General features: G+C 55.7%; 1 protein-coding gene across 3 annotated transcripts in view; it reads right to left on the bottom strand.

Annotated features, from left to right (window-relative positions):
• The window catches only part of FRMPD3 (FERM and PDZ domain containing 3), a 69,717-nt gene that overhangs the window by 42,182 nt on the left and 5,400 nt on the right, over positions 1–22,135 (bottom strand). For 2 of the 3 annotated variants that reach the window (XM_076347184.1, XM_076347182.1), the window contains exon 1: positions 274–341. The gene's annotated coding sequence lies outside the window, so the exon portion shown is untranslated. Of the gene's footprint in view, positions 1–273; positions 436–1,165; positions 1,285–22,135 lie in introns of those variants that run through there. The other variant, XM_076347185.1, reaches the window with a different exon arrangement.

Consider the following 22,135-nt stretch of genomic DNA (forward strand, 5'->3'; position numbering starts at 1 on the left):
AGAAGGCAGGACTTTGCCAGCCAAGAGCCAATTAATCCCTGGAGCTCAGTGCCACAGGATGCTGGGGAGGCTGTAAATTCAACTGGGTTTGAAAAGCAATTTCCGGCTATTTGGAGGCCAGAGGCCTCCAAAATTCCCATGCTATAGCTTGCCAAAACCTGGAAGAATTTACACCAAGAAAAGCCTGATTGAGATGAGCCCTCTCCCTCAATACACAGTGGGAGAGAGGAACTGAGCCCACCTCTCCGGCACACTGATGGGGCGCGTACTCACCTGCACGTGTCAGGCCACTGGCATGGGCTCCCCGAGGCACATGTGAGTGTGGCAGAGATGGGACCCCGCTCGCACACGCCTGAGTGTGCCGCTGGGTGCCTTCAGGAGGCAGCAGGGCTCCAGGGCAGGTGCTTGGTAGCAGTGCCACGGGGCATTGGGTACCTGTGGGAGCGAAGGATGCTGAGCGTGAGAGATGATGAAGACCTCCAGGGTGTCTGCACACACAGTCTGGCTGTGCCCGCGCAAATTGGGGACAGGCTGGGATGCTGTGCAACCTGTCTGAATGCCTTGCAAAGACAGTGGGTTGCCTCATTTGTGCAGGTTCCCACGCTGTTACAGACGCCATTCTCCTATAAATGTGAATTGTTTTTACCTGGGGCTCCCACCATTTTCTCCTCCAATTTTCCCTAGGATTTTTGGCTGTTTAAGGGATTTTTGTTCTCCCCAGCTGGAGAAGCACCTTGCCGAGAAAAGGATCAAAGCAAAATTCTTTAGCAACAGGGTCAGGCCCAGAAGGCTCGTGCTCCTGCCTCACCCAGCAGCAGGCAGGGGAGCCGCTACCCCGGGGCTGCCAGCAAAACTGAGCTGAGCTGGACAGCCTGGGCTGGAGGAGAGGGACATGGGACAGGCAGGGCTTCCCTTGCAGGGCTCTAACAAATCTGCCTGCAATGAGACAGGGATGGTGAGAGGAAAGCCCGTCTTCTCTCTAGTGCATTGAGCACGTGCCTTGAGCATGGGCTGCAAAGCCACACCATGGGACAATTTTTTTAGGGTATTTTTCCTCTCCCTTCAGGGATGCCCAGGTGGCTGGGCACTAATCTAGGGCCTGGGAGAAACTAGTTTCCAGCCCCGCCTCTGCTACAGTCCACCATGGTGACCACGAGCACGTTACCTTGGTCCTCTCCTCCGCGGTGCTCCACTGGTGTCAGCGGGCAGGAGGCCCCCTCGCCCAGCCAGGGCAGGGCTGGGGAAGATGTTACAGGCTCAGAGGGGTTTTTATCTCTGTGAGGACTATAGGAATACAGTAAACAGACAGTCATCACTGGGCTAAAATGAGATGAACACATAAGAGGATTAATCAGAGATAAGGAGCGATGGAATAAAATTCACAGCACTTTTCTCCCTTATTTGCGTGACACTTCAGCTGCGTGATGGGGGCTTGGAGTGACACCAGTTCCCCACCACAGCCTGGCCGCTCTCCACTGCTCACTTGCTGCTGCTGATTGAACCACTCAGTTCCTGCGTTCCCCGATTTTAACCCGGGAGACCTTCGTGTTGTATTAACTTTGCTTTCTAGTGGTACTGGAGACAAACACTTTCGGCCCTGTGGGGAGGAGGGGGCTTACACCAGGTGATGGGTGCCAGCCCCAGGTGCTCCTGCCCCTCTCATGCTGGCACAGGCAGCTGGAACCCAAACCAAGCCTTTTCTGTAAGAGACCCCAAATGCACACAGCGTGTGCCCAGAGCCTCACACTCCTCGGGGACAGGCTCTGTCTGCTGCGTGGTGCGGTGGCTCCCCTCTGGCAGCGAGGCAGCAGGAGCACATGCCTGCCTGAGGGACCCCGTAGCTGCCCGCCTTGCTCCAAAGGATTTGCAGGAGGAGAAATTTATTGCTGCATACAAAGTCCAGAGGGAAGTTAAAGGGGGGAGAGAGTTATGGATCCTTTACATCCCATTAGCAAGAGGGCACAGTCTGCATCCCCTCCCAGGCAGCAGTGAGGAAGATTCAGGGAGGCTGTCAGCCCCTCTCTCTCAGTACTGCAGAAAGAGGCTTGAAAATCCAATCAAGCACTTTCCTTTGGGCTCTCATGAATCCCAGGACTTCCACTCTGGATTTATAGAGAGCAATTTGCTCAGCTGATGACTTGCTGGAGGTTTTTGGGACTGCTATCTCCACCCAGCGCAGAGCAGAGCAGGGAAGAGGCCTGAGGGAAGGGATGCCAACGGAGGAAGCAGGACTGCAGAAGCAACAGCAACATTCCCAGCCCAGACGCTGCGTGACGGGCCCCAGGTGCAGAGGGAGCGTGAGTCAGACCCAGTGAACTCACCCAGCACCTCCCAGTGCAGTCCAGTGACCCATTGCTCAGCCCTTCCAGCCCGTCCAGGGTGAGAGCTCGCCTTGACATAGAGGTGGCAAACCCTGGAGCATTTCTGGCAGTACAACGTTGGTGAGAAGGTCCCCCAAGCCATGATGGAGCTGGCCCATGAGCTTGCCTGCGTGGCAGCGGGGACTGTCCCACCAAGCCCCCAATACTGTCACCCGCCTTGACCACAGCTACACAGGAACCCACTTATGGGAGGTGACAAACACAGCATCTTTGGGTCCCCCTCCACCCCTGCCTTTTCTGGGAGCCCTTTCCATGCTCCAAGGCTCAGTAAAGCTCTTGAGCTGATGCCAGATAAAGGCAAAACCATTAAAAAAAGAAAAAAAGCAAAGGAGTAGGGGGAGCCTTTGAGCGCGATGCTTTCAGCCTGGGGCTGCCGGCATTTCTATCAGAAAGGCTTAATTTATACTTTATAATCTCTTTATAACCTGCTCTGAGTTCTGCTGCCTGTGCCAGTACGCTCCTGCAGGCGCAGGGCGAGGAGGAGACTCTGCAAGCTGCAGTGAGCAGGCTTGTGAGTGCAGTGCACTTCCCAGGTAGCCAGGCCTATATTTAGAGGCACACCCACCCACATGTACTCTGTTTTCTACACGTGTGTGTACAAATGTTGCACCGAATCAGCAGCCTCGGGAGACAGTGTCTCTCTGTCGACAGGAGACATACACGTCTCACCAGCCGCACGCCTCCTCGCCCACAAGTCACCTGAAGGCACTCGCCTGGGGAAACAGCACGAGCACAGAGATGTGGAGCTGCTTCTGTGGTGGCACAACCTGACACGTGTGCCCCAGCGTCCCCGTGGAATGCATGCAAGCACACTTCCCCGTGGGATGCAGGCACCTGGGGTCCCTGTGGTATGCAGGCACACATGGTCCCCTGTGGGATGAAGACACCTGGGGCCCTCATGGGATGCATGCACACACGGTCTCCCGTGGGACACAGGCAGGGGTGCTGGGAATGCCCAAGGGACCTCCCTTCCACCAGGCCAAATGCCACCCAAGAGCTACCGCCTGCCCATGGCACAAATCCCTGCCGGTCACCCACCAGGCTGCCTGCCCACTGGCACACGACCCCCACGCTCTGCCAGGGCTCCCAGGCAGCACCCAAGATTGCACTCGCCCAGCTGTGTCAGAAGGAGCGCAGATGCCAGCCCAGCCTTTCGGTCCCCGGCGTACCAGATGGGACCAAATTACCAGCAAGACCGAGATGCTCACTACCCACGTGCTGTGTGGGTGGCCCCTGCTGCTGGTGGCTTGGTTCTGCCGGTGCCAGCAGGCGCTGCTCTGCAGGGCCATCGCGCTCCACGCACACCGTGGCATTTGGAAAGCATTGGTAGTGCAGAGAAACACCCCAACAGGTTTCTAAACCAGACTAAATGATTTATAAACTATTGATGTCATGAGTTTGCCTGCCGTCAGATAAGGGGGAGTGACAGCTCAGGCTGCTGCTGGCAGGTGAGCAGCAACTGCCTCAAATGGAGCCGGCATGCCGGCCACATCCCATGCACAGCTCCCAACGGAGATGCCGGTGTGGCTGCTGCTGAAGGCATGGTAATGCTGGCAGGCATCTATGCACCCAGCTTCATAGCAGCAGACCTCAGCACTCCTGCTGCATAAGAATCTGATGATTTTCTGAGTTTTTGGTGTAGTAATTAGCTTGATCAGCCCATGCAAATCAGTTACTATTTGAAACCAGCCTTATTTAATGGGATCCGCTCAGTATTTGCCTCCTGAAGTTTTCACATAGATCAATCTTTCCCTTTTCAGGTGTGAAAGGCAACTGGGGCAGGGAATGGTTTCACCTGCCCTGGCATGGGACCCAGCTCGCTGCTCACAGGCAATTTCTCAGCTTAATTTCTTATGCGTGAGTTGATGTAGTTTCCAGAAACAAAGGGGCTTAGGCTCTGAAAACCCATCTCCTCTGGCAATGGATTATGTCGTTAGATCGTTCCAGTAATTTAGAGGAGCATTTGGATAACTGAATTTACACAATTTAGCCCTTGGTGTCAGCGGGTTCAGAAGGGGAGCCCCTCCGCTGTAGCCTATTTTGAATATGCAAATGAACTGCGCACAAGGAGATTCATTTTGTAAAGTGCAAGCTGAAAAAGCAATGCCAGTTCTCATCCATTTCTGGCTGACATTTTATTTAATAGACTATTCATTTGCCCTGGTGTCCCCAACAGCAGTAACAACTGCCTCTTCAACCTCCCATAACTCACCGCGAGCACCTTTCCCAGGAGCCAAACCAGGGGTCCCGGCACCTCGGTGGGATTTAACCCTCCTGATCCCCCTGGGAGCACGCTTGTTCTCTGCCTGGCAGTTAATGAGCCCTCGAGACAGGGGTTCCCCTGATAGCTATGTCCTGGAGGAGGCTGATTACATTAGCAGTGGTGAAGGCATTACGACAGCAACCTGCCCGAGCTGTTCAGTGCCGCATCCCCAGTGCTGGCTCCAGGACCCCTTGGATGGCACCATGTCTTCCAGCACCGACTGATAATCCCAGATGGACAGATAACCCCCCCAACCTTATCCCTCAGGCCTGATCCTTCCAGGGATGCAGAAGCCTGAACCCTCTTCGAACTGTTGGGACAGGGGCCCCCTGAACTCCTCAGAAAGCCTGGGCTGGAGCCCAAGCCAACCCATGCAGACTGGGTCTGTGCTGCACAGACCTTCCCCAGCTCCATGGACCCTGGACCAGGTGTTTTGGCATGCTGTACCCTGAGATGTGCACAAGCCCACCAGCGAGTGAAACCCCTGGGGATGCACACAGGTCTGCTCTGAGCCCCCGCCCAGGGCCCAGGACCCCTCTCACTGTCTGTCCTGCTTGGGTTTGTCTCGTTCCCTCCTACCTCTTTTCTGTTCGTCTCCAGAGCCCTGCTACAGTGCTCCTGGCTGATCTACAGGGGCTTTAGCTCATCATCCACTGGGCTGGACTTGCCGTCTCAGCCCCAGCCAGGGCAGGTACAGAGAGCAGGTGTTGGAGGCTGTGCTCCCGGCGCTCCTGGTGCTCCCAGACCAGGCTCGCGCAGGGCAGATGCTAAGCCTAAATGAGCTTTGCTGAAGGGAAAAACCCCTTTGGCAGAAGGGAAGGGGGATATCTGGAAGGGTGTCTCAGCCCTGCAGAGAAGGGGACAGGGCTGCAGGGAGGGAGCTGGGCAGCAGGGCAAGAATCTGCCTCTGGGAAGGGAGTGTGTGCTTGAAGCAGCCAGCTGCCCTGGGAGACCACAACCGGCATGGCTCTCCCCACCAACCGCACTGCTCTCCTCTTTTTTTTTTTTCCTCTCCTTTTCTCCAATTTATCTTTTTGACACATTCAATGATGCTCCTGCAGACTGAAAACAATAGAGACAGAGTTTCAGCCAAGGCAATTTTGGAGCTGAATCAAAGCTAAAATAACCTAGGCACAGAGCAGCTGAGCAAAGACAACTCGGTGAGGGGGGACAGAGCAGCGCATGTGCCCTGTCCGCCTCCACGGCTCCGACCACCTGGCTGGCCGGCATGGGGGACAGCGAGGCCCACCCAGGAGCTCAGTGTGTCTCGATCTCCCCTGCTCACCTACCATCCCCTTCTGGCCCTGGTAGCATCGTTTCCCCCCTCTCATAGATGCAAACCCTCATCCCAGTGCAAAGCTGGCCCTCACAGCTGCAGCTGAGTAAGTACCTGCTTGCCCGGCATGCTGGCTCCGTGCTCTGCATAGCAAGCACCAGCTTTTGCGTTCCTGACCTTACAGCCCTGCAGAGCAACCCAAATCTTCCAGTCAGAGATTTTTTTTTTCCCTACAGATGCTACTCTGCTGCTACGTGAGGGAGCTGGGAGGGATGGACGGACAGACAGGTGGGGAGAGGTGGGTGATGAGCTGACTTCTGCCAAGCAAATACTGTATCTGGACTCTTAACAAGGAACAAGACACAATCCTCAGCATGACTCAGCCTGGAAACACATGCTGCTTCCCATCCCCACCACTGGGACCAGCGCGTCCCCATCGCTCAGCCACCATCCCATGAGGGAGCAGCCCACAGCTGCTGCCCCAGCGCCCACCCCAAATGCATTTCACGGCCAGGACAGGTAGAGCCAGGCAGCTCCTGAGACATGGACAGGCTGTGTGTGCCGAAAGGCAGCCGGGCAAAATGGGGGTTGATGCTCTGCAGGACGAGCTGTGCATGGCTGACACATTGCTCGGTCTCTCGCAGACCTCCTGAAAGCAGCTGTCAGAGCCTGTCTTGTTCCAGCTCCCTGCCTTTCCAGACACGCTGATAATTCTGCTTCACTGTGCGTGTTCCCGGTTTGTTTCTCTCTGAGAGTGAAATGGTTTGAGTACCGGGAGCCTCACTGCTCTTAAAGAGCATCAAGAGCACCCAGCAGAGCAGAGAAATGGAAGGCACAGGACCGCAAGCATCCCCCCAGGCTGGTCCATGATGGCACCTCATGCCCCAGAGCTCCTGCCAGGGGGACAGTGGTCCATACAGGATGCTGCTCACATCCTGGGTCAAGTTCAGGGGGCTGGGGAAGGCAGCAATATGTCCTTCTGCTCCTGTGTTTTACGTGTGAAGCTCCACATCCAGCCCATCATCCTGTGGGGCTGGGCAGGAGCTGCCTCAAAGACCTTCTCTGGGTGAGCCCCATGTGAGCACCTCTAGCCCCTTCCTTCCTAAAGTGGCTCCCTGAGCCTGGCAGGGGTCACTGGCTACCCCAGCCCCAAGGAGCCGATGCCATCCCCACCCGCTCCCCAGCCAGGGCACCGTGAGCACTGTATGCTGCGGCAACTGTGGCTCGCAGCCACTTGGCTTGTGGGTGCAAAACCCCTTGCTGGGGCTGGGCAGGGGTGAGCCCTGGAGCAGGGCATGGCAATGCTTGGCTCCTGCCAGAGCCCTGAATCTTCTAAGGGAGGTGCTCGGCATCACCTCTTTGGACCAGGTGGATGTTAGACTCCCCTCCTCTCCGCCCTCCCCTCAGCCGGCTTCATTGGGAAATAGTTACCCAATGGAAGAGTTACACTGGGGGAAAGAGTTACCCATGCCACCTGTTGATGATAAATGCCTTAGTGTGGAAGCCAAAGAGTGACAGCTCTGAAGATGGCATGTCAGCTCCGGCTGTCCTGGGAGGACCTGTCAAACTGTCACACAGCATTAGCTGCAACACATTATTGCACGATGCCCTGCAACCCACACCGCCATGGGGCTGCGGTACCCCTGCTATGCCACAGCACCCAGAGCCCCCAGCATGTGGGAGCATTGCCTCCCCTCCATTACCTCTCTGGGCAGCCGCCTATCCAAGGGGTGCTGGCCACTGCTTTTGTCACCTGGCCCCTTGCATCTCTTCTCCTGCAGCAGGACGCCCATGGTCTGCTGCCCACGGGCTTTGCAAACCATGATGGCTGAAACAACCAACTGGCTGCCACTCGAGCACCTGAGGCTGGGGCTGATGCGGGCAGCAGGTGGCTGGGGTTGTGGGTACAGCAGGAGGAGTGATGGAGGTCCCGTGTGACAGTCCTGGGCCACCTCACACCCACACTGCAACAGCCCTTCAGAAACACATCCCCAGTGAAGAAGCTGGTGGTGGCATAGAGATCTCAGGATGGGGCAAGATACCTCCCCACACCAGCCCCAGTGGGGCTGGCTGAGTCCCCTGGGATGCAGCCCTGCTTCCCATCCTCATCCCCTCCCTTGCCACTGTCTGTGCCCCTGAGCCGCTGCAGTGTGAAACAGATCTGCCTACAGCACCGCTACTTTGCTTTCACCAAGGGGGATTGAAACAAACCCATTTTGCGGCAGTTTGAACCAGCTGCCGGGCAGTAGCCGAGCCTCGGAGGAAAGGCAGCACAGCGCAGCACAGCAGCGGCGGCTCCCTAAACCACCATGCCCGTTCACACCAGCCACGTTAGCATCCGGAGAGCATCGCAAGGCCAAGATCTGTGCTGCTCCTCATCTGCAAGCGAAACCACTGCCCGTGGTCTCCACAGCTGTCACCTTGGCACTTTTAGTGAATGACAATTCGTAGCCGCTGGCGGGAACACATCAGATGACTTTGTCTGTCCTGAGTCACAAGAAGCAGGAGGGAGAGCTGAAACTTGGCCTTGGGAGCTTGCCGCCCTTTCCTCTGCCTGCTCAGATCAATGCTTTGAGGCAGCGACCGGCTCCAGGCAGCTGTGAGATCAGGGTTAAGCATCACTGGCTGTTTGGGCACCAGCTGGGCTGTGAATAACACAAGGGGCAACTGCAGTCCCACGAGGCCAGGCCAGGAATGCCTCTCCCTGACACTCCTAGTTTGGCCGAGAGCATCAGAATCACCTCTCTGAGACGTGGATAAGGAGCCACCAGCCCCCGCTGCCTCCTCGGCGAGCTCCGGGCACAGCTTCTCCCATTTCCTACTTCACTGTCCAGATTAAAATCCTTCTGCTAGCCTATAAAAAAGGTAATCAAAATGATAACAACAACAATCAAACATTCTCAGCAGATGAGCCAGTTGGTTCTTAATACCTCCTGGCTGCCAGCAGCTCATTATCATGGGGAGATGGGAGCTACAAACTCTGTCCTGGGGCTAGGATGGACATCCATATGGGAAAGCTGGGGGGCTCCCGGGGCAAGGAGTGGTAAGAGAGAGGTTGGGGGTTCAGCTCCAGCCCCAGGGTTCAGTGATGACTGCAGCGTTGGCCAAGCCCTCATGGGAGGGGAATGTTTTTCGTAATAGCCCTACACAGTGAAGCACGAAGGATGGAAGGCCACCAGGACGGGTGGAAGGAAGGCCACTAACTCAAAGGGCACCCTGGGAGAAGGTCAGTCACAGCTGCCCAAACTCTTCTGACTCAGAAAGCCACCCCCCCAGGCAGAGGCTGGGAGGTGCAAGCAAGACCTCAGGAAAGAGGAGGTGGGCTCCAGGCCCACACTTTTCATGCTAAATCCATACAAACCAGCCTCTACCCCAGCCTGTTAACTAGGCATGGTAACGGGCTCTCTGCAAGCATGGGAAGCGGTCGCAATGAGGTTGGAGGGGAGCAGGCAGCCTGCCTGGCTCCAGGGGAAGGTGGCTAGCACAGACCTCTCTCCTCACTGAACACACTGGGGTGCTCTGGCACCCTCTCGGCACTCAGCTAGCCAGCTCCTCCGAGCTGCGGGGGGGAAAGGAGCCTGATTGCTGGCAGGGAGCTGCAAGGGTGCTGGGGAGGAAGGAGAGCTCGCGGGCTTCCCGCGCTTGTGCTCAACCACAAAACCTATTATCCTCTTTGCAATTAAAAAGGAGGAGAGACAAAACCCTCTGACCCAGAGCATCTGCAAATCCTGGAGCCAGCATCCATGGCAGAGGAAGGAGGAGCAGATCTCCCGGAGGCATGGCTCCCTGCCAGCCCATTTGCACATTGGGGATGGATTATGCAGCAGCGCTTTTGGTAACGACAGGTGGTACCACAAATTTGCAGGACAGAGATGAGATGCTCCCAAGTCCTTGGTCACACAGGCTCACCAGTCCTGCTGCACGTAGTGGTCGAGGTATATCGGATGCTACAGGCTACAGGCAATAAAAGGCTCAGGGTCTAGGGGCAGTTTCCAAATAATGTCTAGGGCCACTGAGGCAGAGATGCAGCGTTAATGACTGAGAGATGCTTCCCAGTCTTTTCGGAGCTGTGGCTGGGGGCATCGCTTACGTCCTGTGTGGGACTGGGAGATCGGAGACTTATCTGGCCCAGTTCCTTCATGGACAGGCAGGAGCAGGGCTCTGCAGCCAAACTGCTCAGGGATTGGGAGACCCACAGGTGTTATACCTGGCCTTTGCTTTTCATGCCAAGCAGAGTGATTCCTGGGGAAGCAGTCTGCGCTGAAGCTGGGGTAACAAACTGCCATCTTCTCAGCAGAGGAGACTGCAGGAGCTGTGGTTAGCACACATGAAGTTCAAACCATTTCCACAAGGACCCTCTGTTGAACAAGCGCCAGGTGAAGGAGCACATGATGAGACGCTGTCATCTCAAACCGGCCTGGGAGACAGACCTTCCCCATGTGCCACCAGCTCTCCAGCTGGATGCCAGCGTGATTCCTGACCACATGCCCCAGCCTCGCTTTATTGGTCCTGTAAAAGCCACATGCAGAGGCTCGCACGTGCCAGCATCCCTGCTGACACCTCATTTGCAGGAATATTGCTGGGGGCGGGTAAACACAGGCAAGTTATTAGTATCAGCATTAGCGGGGACTATCTAACTTGGATCTCATCCTGCGTGAACAGGTAGCAAGGGAAGGCATTGCTATAAAGAGATCATCTTCTGAAGAGCTGAGACAAGCAAACCCCAGCATCCTCCTCTTACAGAGCCAAGGGATGGGAACTGAGACGGGAGCATCCAGCTTCTCTCCCACAGCCACAAGGTCTTTCTCCCTCCCCAGAGGAACCCATAGCTCTGAGACAGCCCCAACTCTCCGGGGAACACTCCCTTCCCTCACCGAGCTCAGGCCTGGGTCCCCTCTGGGACTAGAGGATTTTGACTGAGGAAAGCACTTTTTTAAAAAAAAATGAAATCAGCGGTTTATTGCTGTTAAGCATCAGTGAGGCACACACTGTGCTGTGTTGGCTGCGATTGTACAGACCCCCAGGTTGACAACCGCAGCAAATGGGGTGGGGATGTTGCTCGCAAGGTCTCTTCTCTGTGTCCCCACCCCAGGCAGGACGAGGTTTCTAATGCCTTCTCAGAAACGTCTCTCTAATCAGTAGGGTTACAGCAGGAGCAGACCCAAGGCTCTTCTGCTCAAGTTCTCTGTACAGCCATTGAAAAGAGGAGTCTCATGAGAGCTGCTCGGAGGTGACACAGCAGCAGCCAGGAGGAGAATTACCAGCTGCTCCACACACGGAATACAATTCCCGTTAAAGGGAGGGGGGAAAAAAAAAAGCAAAGAACAAAAACCAACCGAGCACTGAACCACTTCAAAGCATCCTCTGTCTAACCTGAAGAAAGGATCCTCTGCCAGCGAGAGCCCACAGCCTGGGAGATGCTCCCAGTGCAGCCTTCCCCTGCCCCACATCCCACCACCTACCCTGCTTGTGAGATGGTAACGAGCTGCCTCCCAGGGGGGCTGCAGAGAGAAACTTCCATGGGGTCTGTGGGGTCCATGGGGTCTCTGAGGCAAGGCGTTGGGTGCAAAGTGCTTTGAAGCCCTACCTCGTGTGGGAGGTATCACCCGCCTCCCTCTGGAAGGAATCAAAGAGGGGGTCTGCAGGGTGTGGGGCAAACACTGCCACAGCATCACAGTGCCCCAGGCTCATCCAGCCCCGGGTTTGGCTGCCTGGGGATGGGGGGGACCCTCCGCCAAAGCTGAGCGCTGGGGCCAGGTGAGAGCTGCCAGGAGGAGAGGGCATGGACTCCACCACAGCCAAACCCTTGCGCTCCACGCAGCCAGCCCCTGAGGCCAGAGCACTTCCGTGGGGAGAAGGACCAGAAGAGGAGCCACAAGGGGTTGTTAACCAGGCATCCCGCTAATGGGAAAGGGAATTAAGGGCTTCCCAGAGAGACCGGCACTGGGATCCGGATTTAGCAGCATCACTCCTTGGGGATTGCAAAGACGATGTAAACTCCTGGGAGATTAAACCTGAAGAGGTCATCAAACTAGCAGGGAGAGAGGAGAGGCCAGCACCATAGGAGGAATGGCAATTACAGAATTACCTGCCAGCCTTTAGGAAGATAAATGACATGAAATTTTATACAGATAAACCAAGACTTAATACAGCCGGGGAGACGATTGGTGCCAGGGCAGGAGCAGCCTCCACTATCTGGCTGATGGCAGCACAGAAGCAAGGCCTGGAGGCTAGAGCAGGCAATAAAGATGAGCTGTGTTTGCATGGCAGAGCCACGCTGGGAGCGATGCCGGCGCAGGGGAACAGGGACAGACGCAGCGCCCTGCTCCTGCCCAGAGAAGGATGGGGGACGGCACGGCTCGGCATGCACTGGGATTGGTACTGCGAGAAACCTCAGCCCTTGCTTAGTAGTCAGGTCAGGCAGCACCAACACCGCCTGGGCACCTGGAAGAGGACGTGCTGTTTTTTTTCTCTTGTAGTCAGAGAGCACAGGGATGGTTTAACCTCTGCACCATGGGCCAGGCTGGTTTCTGCATTGCTGCCTGTCCCAGACCCAGAGGCATCCCAGGACCTGCGGACAACACATGTGGGCTTCGCAAGAGCAAGACACAGAAATAATTCAAGACCAGAACAGGCTCTGCTTCCCCACGCTTAATGGACAGCAAACCCGAGAGCCAGCTTGCAAGCCTGCGGAAAGCTGGCTGCCTGCCTCTCCTTCTCCAGGGCTGTGGATGGCTGAGCCCTCGGAGCTGGGCATTTCCCTTGCTTGCTGCCACATCCCAGCCGTCAAGCAGCCGCCTCCTCACAGCCTTTCCAACCTTTGCCAACACTGGGCAAGACCAGGCTTTGCTGCTTTCCACTCCAACGCAGGCTGCCCGGTTTGCCACCCCAGGTGCGGGGGTCCTGCCCCCCAGCCAGCCGCTTCCCAGCTCTCCTTGGAGGGCAGGGAGCGCACATGCCCTATCCAGGCCCCGGGGACAAGGACCCAGGCTCCCTCTTCAGCTGTTGCCATTTGGAGACATCTCCTCAGTCTCTTGGAAACACTGCCACGTGGGAGCTGCCGCTCGGGGAGTGAGTCACGCTGCTGGGCCGGCGAGGGCGGCAGGTGGACACACCAGGCACCGGCCACTGCTTGCCCCCTGAGACCCCCCGCTCCCCCAGGTGCTGTGCTGCGGTGGCACAGGGCAGAAAGCCATGGTGTCCCCATGGAGCATCTCCTGCAGCTGGGTGACAGCCCCACGCCTCCTGCCCCACTCCACTGCTCCGCTAGCTGCTAAAGTGCTGCGAAGCATTTCCCAGTGGCTGCTTTTCCATGCCACGGCATCAGGGAGAGAGAGAGAGCAGCCCTGGGAAGGCAGCTCCTGCAGAGACGGACACCCTGTGTCCCGCTGCATGGAGGCACGTGGCATGAGAAAATCCTCCCTCCCAGCTTGGAGGCTCTGGGGCTAAGGGGAAGGCACGGGGTGAGGAAGAGACTTGCAGCAGGAGATCACTGATGGTGCAGAAGCCTGTGGGCAAAAGGCTCCCCTGAGCCTCCTTGCCCTGGGGGAGGGATCCCCTGAGCCACAGGGTAGCAGCCCAGCCACCCCACTTTGGGGACTACCTCCTCACCTGGCCTCAAAGATAGCACAAGCTCCCCAAAAACCGATGGGATGATAAGCACCTCTTCTGAAAGGGAGCAATTACCACAAAATACAGATTATGCAAATACCTTGGTTACCAAAGTGATGCTCCCTGAATGCTGAGTAGGAAAGAAAAGAGCCATGGAGAACGAAAATTCGCTTAGCCAAGAGCTGCATCACATCTCTTCAAAGCACCGAGAGGTGGAGAGGGGCCTCCTTGGGCAGAGGGCCTTTAGGAGGCCACCACATCCCACTGACTGTCACAGCAGGGACAGAGACAGCGCTCAGTGTTTCCCTTTCCTCCCAAAGCACTTCAGAGCCATTACTATTGCTCCCCTTGGAAGAATGAGGAAACCGAGGCACATAAGGAGAAGGCACTTGGCCATCAAGACCCAGCGTGTGGAGACAGAGAAGAGGTTAAGGTGCTGCTGCCAGGATGCCTCAAGCCGGGCACAGAGTGGGGCACACTGCTGCTTCACATTCCTCTGTGAGCGCTCCTGGGCAGCTGGCGTTTGCTGCTGTGGCATGATGGGTTGGACTTGCCGCAGTCGGCTTCGCGTGGAGCAGAGGTGTTGAGAGAGGCAACAAGAGCACAGGGCTGGGGAAAAAAAAACTATGTGGGCTACTTGGGATGGGCTGGGATGGTGGCAGCAGCCATCACGGCAGGCAGGAGGCTGGTTAGGGGAGGGCTAAGGGGGGACCTGTGAGTCTTGATTCAACAGGCAGGGACTGCCCTGCCTCAGCACATGCTCCCTGACATGGAGGCGATGGTGTTCCCAAAGCCTGATGTTACGGGCTTGAGAGGAGCGGGGCTTAGGGTGCCACCTACTGCTGCACAGCCCTGGCCATGCTCCTCTGCTCTGGGTTTCTTCTACCCTCATCTGCCGCCACGGTGGGTCAGTTTTGCAACCCCAAGCCCTTGAATGGGCTGCGTAGCTGGTGCCAGAGCCACAATGGTGAGCATGGCTACCCTGCTGCTGAGGGCAGCACGGGCCACAAGCGTGGTGCCATCCTCGGTGGCGGTGGAGGACCCTGACAGCCATTTCAGCTAGGCAGCTTTGGAAGGATCAAGTGCTGATTTGGAAGGATGGAGGGTGACACATTTGAGACAAGGGCAGCAGTGGTGGCACTGTTTCACGCCTGTCCACCACATTTCCCCCAGTGCAAGGTGGGTCTAACTGGGACAGCTGATAAGATACTGCTGTGCCATAACCATGCAGCATCCCTGAGTGGGAACAACCACTTCTCACAATGTCGCTGGAGCCACCAGACCCTCATACAGGTCTGAGCTCCTGGCACACCAGTCCCTGCTCTACGCATGCTCGCCTGACTGGCAGTAGTCACTCGCTGAGTCCCACTGATGTTGCACAGGGAGGAAGGACAACTCATGACGCAGTAAATGCCAGCAGAGCCAGCCGCGTGATGCTATTTCCTATCCCTATAAAGCAGAGAAGCCATAAGTTAGCGGGAATGCTTTTTGCATCGTCCCCACCACTGATGCCAGGCAGATTTATGGTAGCAGCGCAGGCGCTGCCGCGCCGGTCCAGCAGCCCAACATCCCCTCCTGCAGCCAGCGGCATGAGCATGTCCCCAGTGCGAGTGTCTCCGTGGGCAGCAATGGTGACCCCCTCCCACTGCCAGCACTGTCAGGCCAGAGATGGTGAAGCATCTCCTCTGGTGCTCCAGGGCGGGTGGGGACCCAGATTTTGCACAGTCCACTTCATGGGTCCCCACCCGCCCTAGAGCACCGGAGGAGATGCTGGACTGCAGTAGACAGCACCCCGCTTGGCTGTTCCCGATGGCCCAGCTGTCCCGGCACGTGGGACCCCACGCTGCAAGGCAGCCCTTCGTGCTCCCAGTCCTGCGGGAAGACCCTGCCCTCCCTCCTCTTGTCACAGCCTCTCTTTGGGCACCTTTCCAGCACAGCCTGTTTGTAAACAGCCTGGTGCAGCTATCGCACACGTAGGTGGTGCCACATGTAGACCGGTGGCATCGCTTGCCCAGGAGGTACGTGGCTCCTCCGGCTGCTGCCCTGGTGCAGGTTGCTGCCCTGGGGTCTGAGGCAGCAGGGCAGGACAGAGCCCCACCCAAACCAGCATCGGGAAGAGCTGCAAAGTCAGCTGAGCCTTTTCCATTTCCAGGGTGAAATGCCTGCCTGAGGACCAGGACTTTGCCCACTTGGACCATGACAGCAGCTGCCTCTTCAAATCCATCTCTGGATTTGAGTGCCTCAGTGATATTTCCAGAATCAAGGAGTTTCTTCCCACGCCCAGGGAGAGATGGATCTCATGTCCACCTGCTCTGCAAGCCTCTACCTGGCTGCCCAGCCCCTTCCCAACCCTGCCTTGCCCTCAGGCAGGTCTCCTCCAGCACAGAAAGCCATGTTTGGCCTCTTGGCACTCCTGCAGTGCCAGTGTTTGCTCACAATAACATATGCGTTGGATTTGCTTTTGATCAGCAAAAAACACCTCCTCCTTATCTCCCCTCCATTCTGAGCTCACACTACCTCAGGAGAGACAGAAAGTTAAATTCGTGGACAAGGTGAGAAAAGCCAGATGCCTCCTGCTACGTATAACCACAGCAAACAGCACAGGCACTTTGCAGATCCCCTGTGACACCAGTAATCCCACCTGCTACCAATACAGCTCCTTACTTCTCTCAATTAGCTCTAACTCTCTTACTCTTTCCCAAAATCGAGCATCCTGTGCTCTGCGGGGGGAGCAAGGGGCTTGCTGGAGGTGCCAGTCCACCCAGCAGGACTAACCTCAGTTTCTACCCACTTCAGGTGGAACAAGCCTGGCTTTGACTGCTACACGATGCTGGGGACCAAGTGACCAGATGGCAGCGCCTGGTCCTCCCTCCCATTCAGCACCCCACTCCTGCCTGCTTCAGCATCCCGCAAGCTGCTCCACCACCTTCCTTCCCCCCAGCAACCCCGCTAGGCCACCCCCAGCACCCCAGCCCCGCTGCTGTGGCATCCCTGCATCCAAACCAAGGGATTGGTTTGAGGAGTTGCCGAGCCTTTTATCTTAACACGGAGTCTTAACAACAACTGTGGGTGGCTGGAGGCAGGGAGGGTGGCAGATCCGCTCACAGCATTGCTGGTGCTGTGAGAGCAGGACACTGCTCCGGCACACTGGCACTGTGTGGCTTCACACCAGAGATGGCTTATGGAGGAGTGTGCAGGTCTGTCTGGTGGGATCGAAGCTCCAGTGTCCGGTGTGAACAAGGTGGACTTGTTCCCAGCTGCCTGTCACCTCCCAGCCACACTCACTCACTCCGCCAAAGAAAGGGCTTAGCTTTGGGGATCAGAGGTCACATCCTGGTGAGCCCTGCCATGGGGTCTTTCCTCCCTTGGGCTCAGGCTCCTGGGAGCTCAGAAGACCTGGAAGGAGCCCTGCTGATGCTGCTGGCCTCTCCCACTGACGCCAGCTGGCCACAGGGAAGCGTCCCGGCACTCCTCCCCATGCTTTTGCTGACGGGGATGAAGGCAGAGATCCTGCTGTGCCTCCTATGAACATACAGCAATGCTACAGGGGCTTTCTGCAGACAGCCAAACCCCTCAGCTGCCCACATACCACCCATCTCCCCAGGCCAACAAGCTGCAGCCTGTATTTTCACTGCCCTCAGGAAAAACAGCTCAGGCATCCAGGCAGTAATATTCCCCTGAGTTGTATCTGAACTTTTCCAGGCACCATCGTGGTCCTCTGGAGATGTTTTGGGATTTTTGCTGCCAGCCCACTTAGAGACACCCATCACTCATATGACAAAGAGCCACTAGATCACTCCCAGTCCCTGGCCAGAGCACAGCGCTGGGATCTCTGTTTGCCCTTGGGATGGGAGAGGCTTGCAAGGGGCTGGAGAGCAGCCAGCCCTGGTAGATACCACCCAGACACCATCTCAAGTCTTTCCCAGAGAGACCTGGGTCCAACCCCAGCAGCTGGGAGGAGGGATGTGACAGCCAAGGTGGGCTGGTTGTACACGCTGATGGCAGCACGCTCCTGCCAACCTCCTGGCCCACCTCCCACCAGCACCGCGTCAGCCTCCTGGGACCGTGGGCAGCAGCAGGAGCATTTCCAGCTCGTGCTTGTAAAGGAATGGAGGGAGCAACCTCCAAACCACTCCCCATGGAGGGACAGATTGCTTCAAGTGCCTGCGGGCAGTGCCTTCCCGCTGCTTTCTCCACCCGAACGCAGCGCTATGGGGTAATTCTCAGTACTGACCAGTCCATGGTCTTTGCATGGGCATGCCCCACCATTGCAGCCCAAAGTCAACAGGAGCAAGCAACAACCAAGATGAAGAGAGGGGGATGGATTCTCAAAGGTGGCTGCAGACAGTGACGGAAGCAGGTGCAGGATGCAAGGGAGCATCAAAACACTGGAAATAAAGAGAGGCAGAGCAAGGAAATATGACCTGAAAGAAGCAGTTAAGCCTCCAGAGAGGAAACTCTGGAGGATGTGGTCTGCCTGGACTTCAGTAAGGCCTTTGACACCATCTCCCACAGCATTCTCCTAGAGAAGCTGGCGGCTCATGGCTTAGACAGGTGTACTCTGCGCTGGGTCAAAAACTGGCTGGATGGCCGGGCCCAGAGAGTTGTGGTGAATGGAGTTCAATCCAGTTGGCGGCCGGTCACGAGCGGTGTTCCCCAGGGCTCAGTTTTGGGGCCGGTCTTGTACAATATCTTTATCAATGATCTGGATGAGGGGATCGAGTGCACCCTCAGTAAGTTTGCAGACAACACCAAGTTGGGCGGGAGTGTTGATCTGCTGGAGGGTAGGAAGGCTCTGCAGAGGGACCTGGACAGGCTGGATCGATGGGCCTAGGCCAATTGTATGAGGTTCAACAAGGCCAAGTGCCGGGTCCTGCACTTCAGCCACAACAACCCCATGCAGCGCTACAGGCTTGGGGAAGAGTGGCTGGAAAGCTGCCCAGCAGAGAAGGACCTGGGGGTGTTGGTCGACAGCCGGCTGAACATGAGCCGGCAGTGTGCCCAGGCGGCCAAGAAGGCCAATGGCATCCTGGCCTGTATCAGCAATAGTGTGGCCAGCAGGAGTAGGGAAGTGATTGTGCCCCTGTACTCGGCACTGGTGAGGCCGCACCTCCAATACTGTGTTCAGTTTTGGGCCCCTCACTACAAGAAGGACGTTGAGGTGCTGGAGCGTGTCCAGAGAAGGGCAACGAGGCTGGTGAAGGGTCTGGAGAACAAGTCTTCTGAGGAGCGGCTGAGGGAACTGGGGTTGTTTAGCCTGGAGAAAAGGAGGCTGAGGGGAGACCTCATCGCGCTCTACAACTACCTGAAAGGAGGTTGTAGCGAGGTGGGTGTCGGTCTCTTCTCCCAAGTAACAAGCGATAGGACAAGAGGAAATGGCCTCAAGTTGTGCCAGGGGAGGTTTAGATTGGACGTGAGGAAAAATTTCTTTACTGAAAGAGTGGTTAAACATTGGACCAGGCTTCCCAGGGAAGTGGTTGAGTCCCCATCCCTGGAAGTATTTAAAAGATGTGTAGATGCGGCACTTAGGGACATGGTTTAGTGGGCATGGTGGTGTGGGGTTGATGGTTGGACTCGATGATCTTAGAGGTCTTTTCCAACCTCAATGATTCTATGATTCTATGATTCTATGAAACGTATGGCAGGGCATGGACTGAGGCTAGATATCCACACAGGGAGATGGACCCACCTGTTCCCAGATAAGAGGAGCACTTGCTGTAGGCTATGCCACAGCTGGGCAATGCCAGGGAACAGATCTGCTCAAAAAAGGTCTCAGAGCTGGATGGAGTCCCAAGATGCGAGTTCTTTGGGGCAGGGACCACGTCCTTTGCATCCTCTGCATCTGTCCCAGTGCCCAGCTGAAAAGCTGGCAGGACAGCAGTGCCCTGTACCCAGCCTGCCTGCAGCACTCATAGGAGCAGGCTTGGAACCAGAGCTGCCTGCAGCCTTGCTGGGCATCTATAGGCATTTCAGCTAAGACATGCCTCCAGATTTGTTAAAGCACTTATGATATGAGTGATGGCAGAAGGATATTGGCTACACCATTGGCTGCCCTTCCCGCATCCTTTTTAGCGTTGCTCCTTTTAATAACTGCAGTTAATATTACATGCCTCTACCAAGAGTCCTTTTAGACCAGCAGTCTCTGAGTTGCTTGGAAACTGTTTGCTGCAGTGACCGAAAGCCACTGTCGGGAGGGCTCAATGCCAGCCCGCTTCCCGGGGCTGCCAGCGCTGGGAACCTGGCAGAACAACCATGCTCCCTTTCCTGATATGCACTGGGAGCCAGAGGAAGCAGAGATAAGATGGGAGCAGCTCTGACACGCACCGGGGATGAGAGAGCCAGGAAAGGCTCGGGGACTGCAGAGCTTGTCAGAGGACTCAGAGATCCCACGGCTGCGTTTCAAAATGTTCCTGGCCAGAAGGTAAGGGCGAGTTTCCAGACCAGTGTTCACAGAAAACATGCTTGGCCTCGCAAGATTTATTTGGCCAAATCTGGACATAGAATTCAATCATTAAGAAGTGAGAGAGAGGGTTTTGCTTTACGGGCAAGTGTCGGTGCGGCCTTAATGGTGAAGTCATTTACCGACACCTCTGTAATACTCTGTGAATAATTAGGTATCTTTTCCAATTTATGGTTTACCATAAAATGCTGCTACAGTTTTGGAGACTGCTTTTTTTTATACTGTAGCAATGACAAAAAGCATATTTTATTGCCGGAATGGCAGCATAAGTATATTTATCCATTGGCCAGGATTCTGTAGTATACTTTCCTCTCTAATGGCTGTACAAACATATATACATCCCAGATTTATATCCAGATTTTCCATACTTTGCTTTTTAATTTACATAATATGTGAAATTTTCTACATAAAATGGAGAAGAGCACTGAGCTGTTCCTGCCAACCCACCCGCCTGAATTCAGTGCTCCCCCGTCTCGCACCGCTTCCGTTTCCCCGCGGTGACAGTGCTCCGGGAATCCCGCAACCACCTTTGGGATCCCACCTTTTAGCTCAGCGCTGCTGGCCGCTCGGAAGGCCGAGGGGGACATGGGCAAGGACCCCAGGGCCAGCTCAGCGCGGGAATCCCCAGGAGAAGAAATGTGAGGGGAGCAGGTTCTGCCAATGCTGGTAAAATGCATCTCCCAACACCATCCCACCGTGATACCTTCCTCCATCGCTCCGGTGAAGCACTGCCTTTTTTTTTAAAAAAAATATTGTGGAATTAGAAGTCTGATTGATATGAATATGTAACAACGCTGCTTTATTAATAGCAGCTGCATTATCAGTTCGCTCCCTGCTATTGGCAGGAGATCTGGGACAATATGTGGTTTGAAAACTAAAGAGAAATGCAACCCGCAATGGCAGCAGCAGTGAGATAATTTCATTCCTTTTCCTGGTGAGCAGGCCAGGCTAACACAAACACAATGGTCACTGATGCATCGCCATTGCTCTTTCTGCCCAGTCACGGGAGCAGGCATTGGGATGGCTCCACGGCATGGATGGTCCCGAGCACATCACACAGCCACCTGAAAAAGGATTTGCAGCCAAGGCCCCCAGCACAGGCAAGAGACACCCTTTCAAGCTGGGGAGCACCACAGCCAGTTTTACCTCTGCAAATTGAGGTCATTCTGTACAGAGTATCACGCAAATCTCCCTGGCATGGGTAATAAACTCCCTTCACAGTTTGCTTTCCTTACTCCCCCCATCGCCACCGTGGAGGCTTAAATGAAAACAAGATTACAAAGGAGATTGGATTGGACATATTTCTGGTGTGCTATTTTAGCTGTAAATTATGCCAGCTTCATAAAACCCCAACTGTTCTTTCCTGAGATCCCTGCATAGATTGGCTTGCTGAGATCAGGTGACTGGGCGCTCGCTGCGGGCAAGCATTGTCTAGAAAAACACTTACGGGGTCCAAACAGTAGCAAGATGCTATAGTGCTACATATATATATATATACATATACACACACACACATATATGTGCACATACACATGGGCATGACAGCACCCAAGAACTTCCCATGCCCATTGATTAACTAAACAGTGACACACACACACAGACCTTCCAAGCCCCTGTCCGCTGGGCTTCGGTGATCTGACCCTACAGATCATCTGTGCCATTTCAGCTGCCTGTGCCAATGCAGCTGATGCTTTCCTCAGCCTTAGCTAATGCCAGGAGAGAGCAGAGCATCAGGCACCGTGGTCCGAAGCAAGGCTGGATGCAAAGTATGGGACATGGGGCCATGCTCTGTCATGCCACATGGAGCAAGCGTGAGTTAACACACATGGCGAGACAAGCAAGTCTTGCTGCTGTGGCAGCCACAGGGCTCCCAGCCCCAGGCAAGGCTGGGGAGTGGGGCTCTGCAGCAGCAATGCAAAATGGCCACAGCCTGAACTTTGCTACCACAAACCTGGCAAGAGGTTTTGCAATTCCTCTCACGAGCACCACTGCACCTTGGCTGTGCTCCATGACCCTGGAGGACAGAGCAGCCAGGCTCCCAGCACACGGTGCTGCTTCAGGGAGAGTCTAGTGGCACGGCCCAAAACTAAAAGGACAACAACTTGGTTCACATTCAGCTCCAGTCCCCAGCCCCTCTCCTACAG

The sequence above is a fragment of the Aptenodytes patagonicus genome, chromosome 9, assembly GCF_965638725.1.
Source record: "Aptenodytes patagonicus chromosome 9, bAptPat1.pri.cur, whole genome shotgun sequence".
NCBI classification, from domain to species: domain Eukaryota; kingdom Metazoa; phylum Chordata; class Aves; order Sphenisciformes; family Spheniscidae; genus Aptenodytes; species Aptenodytes patagonicus.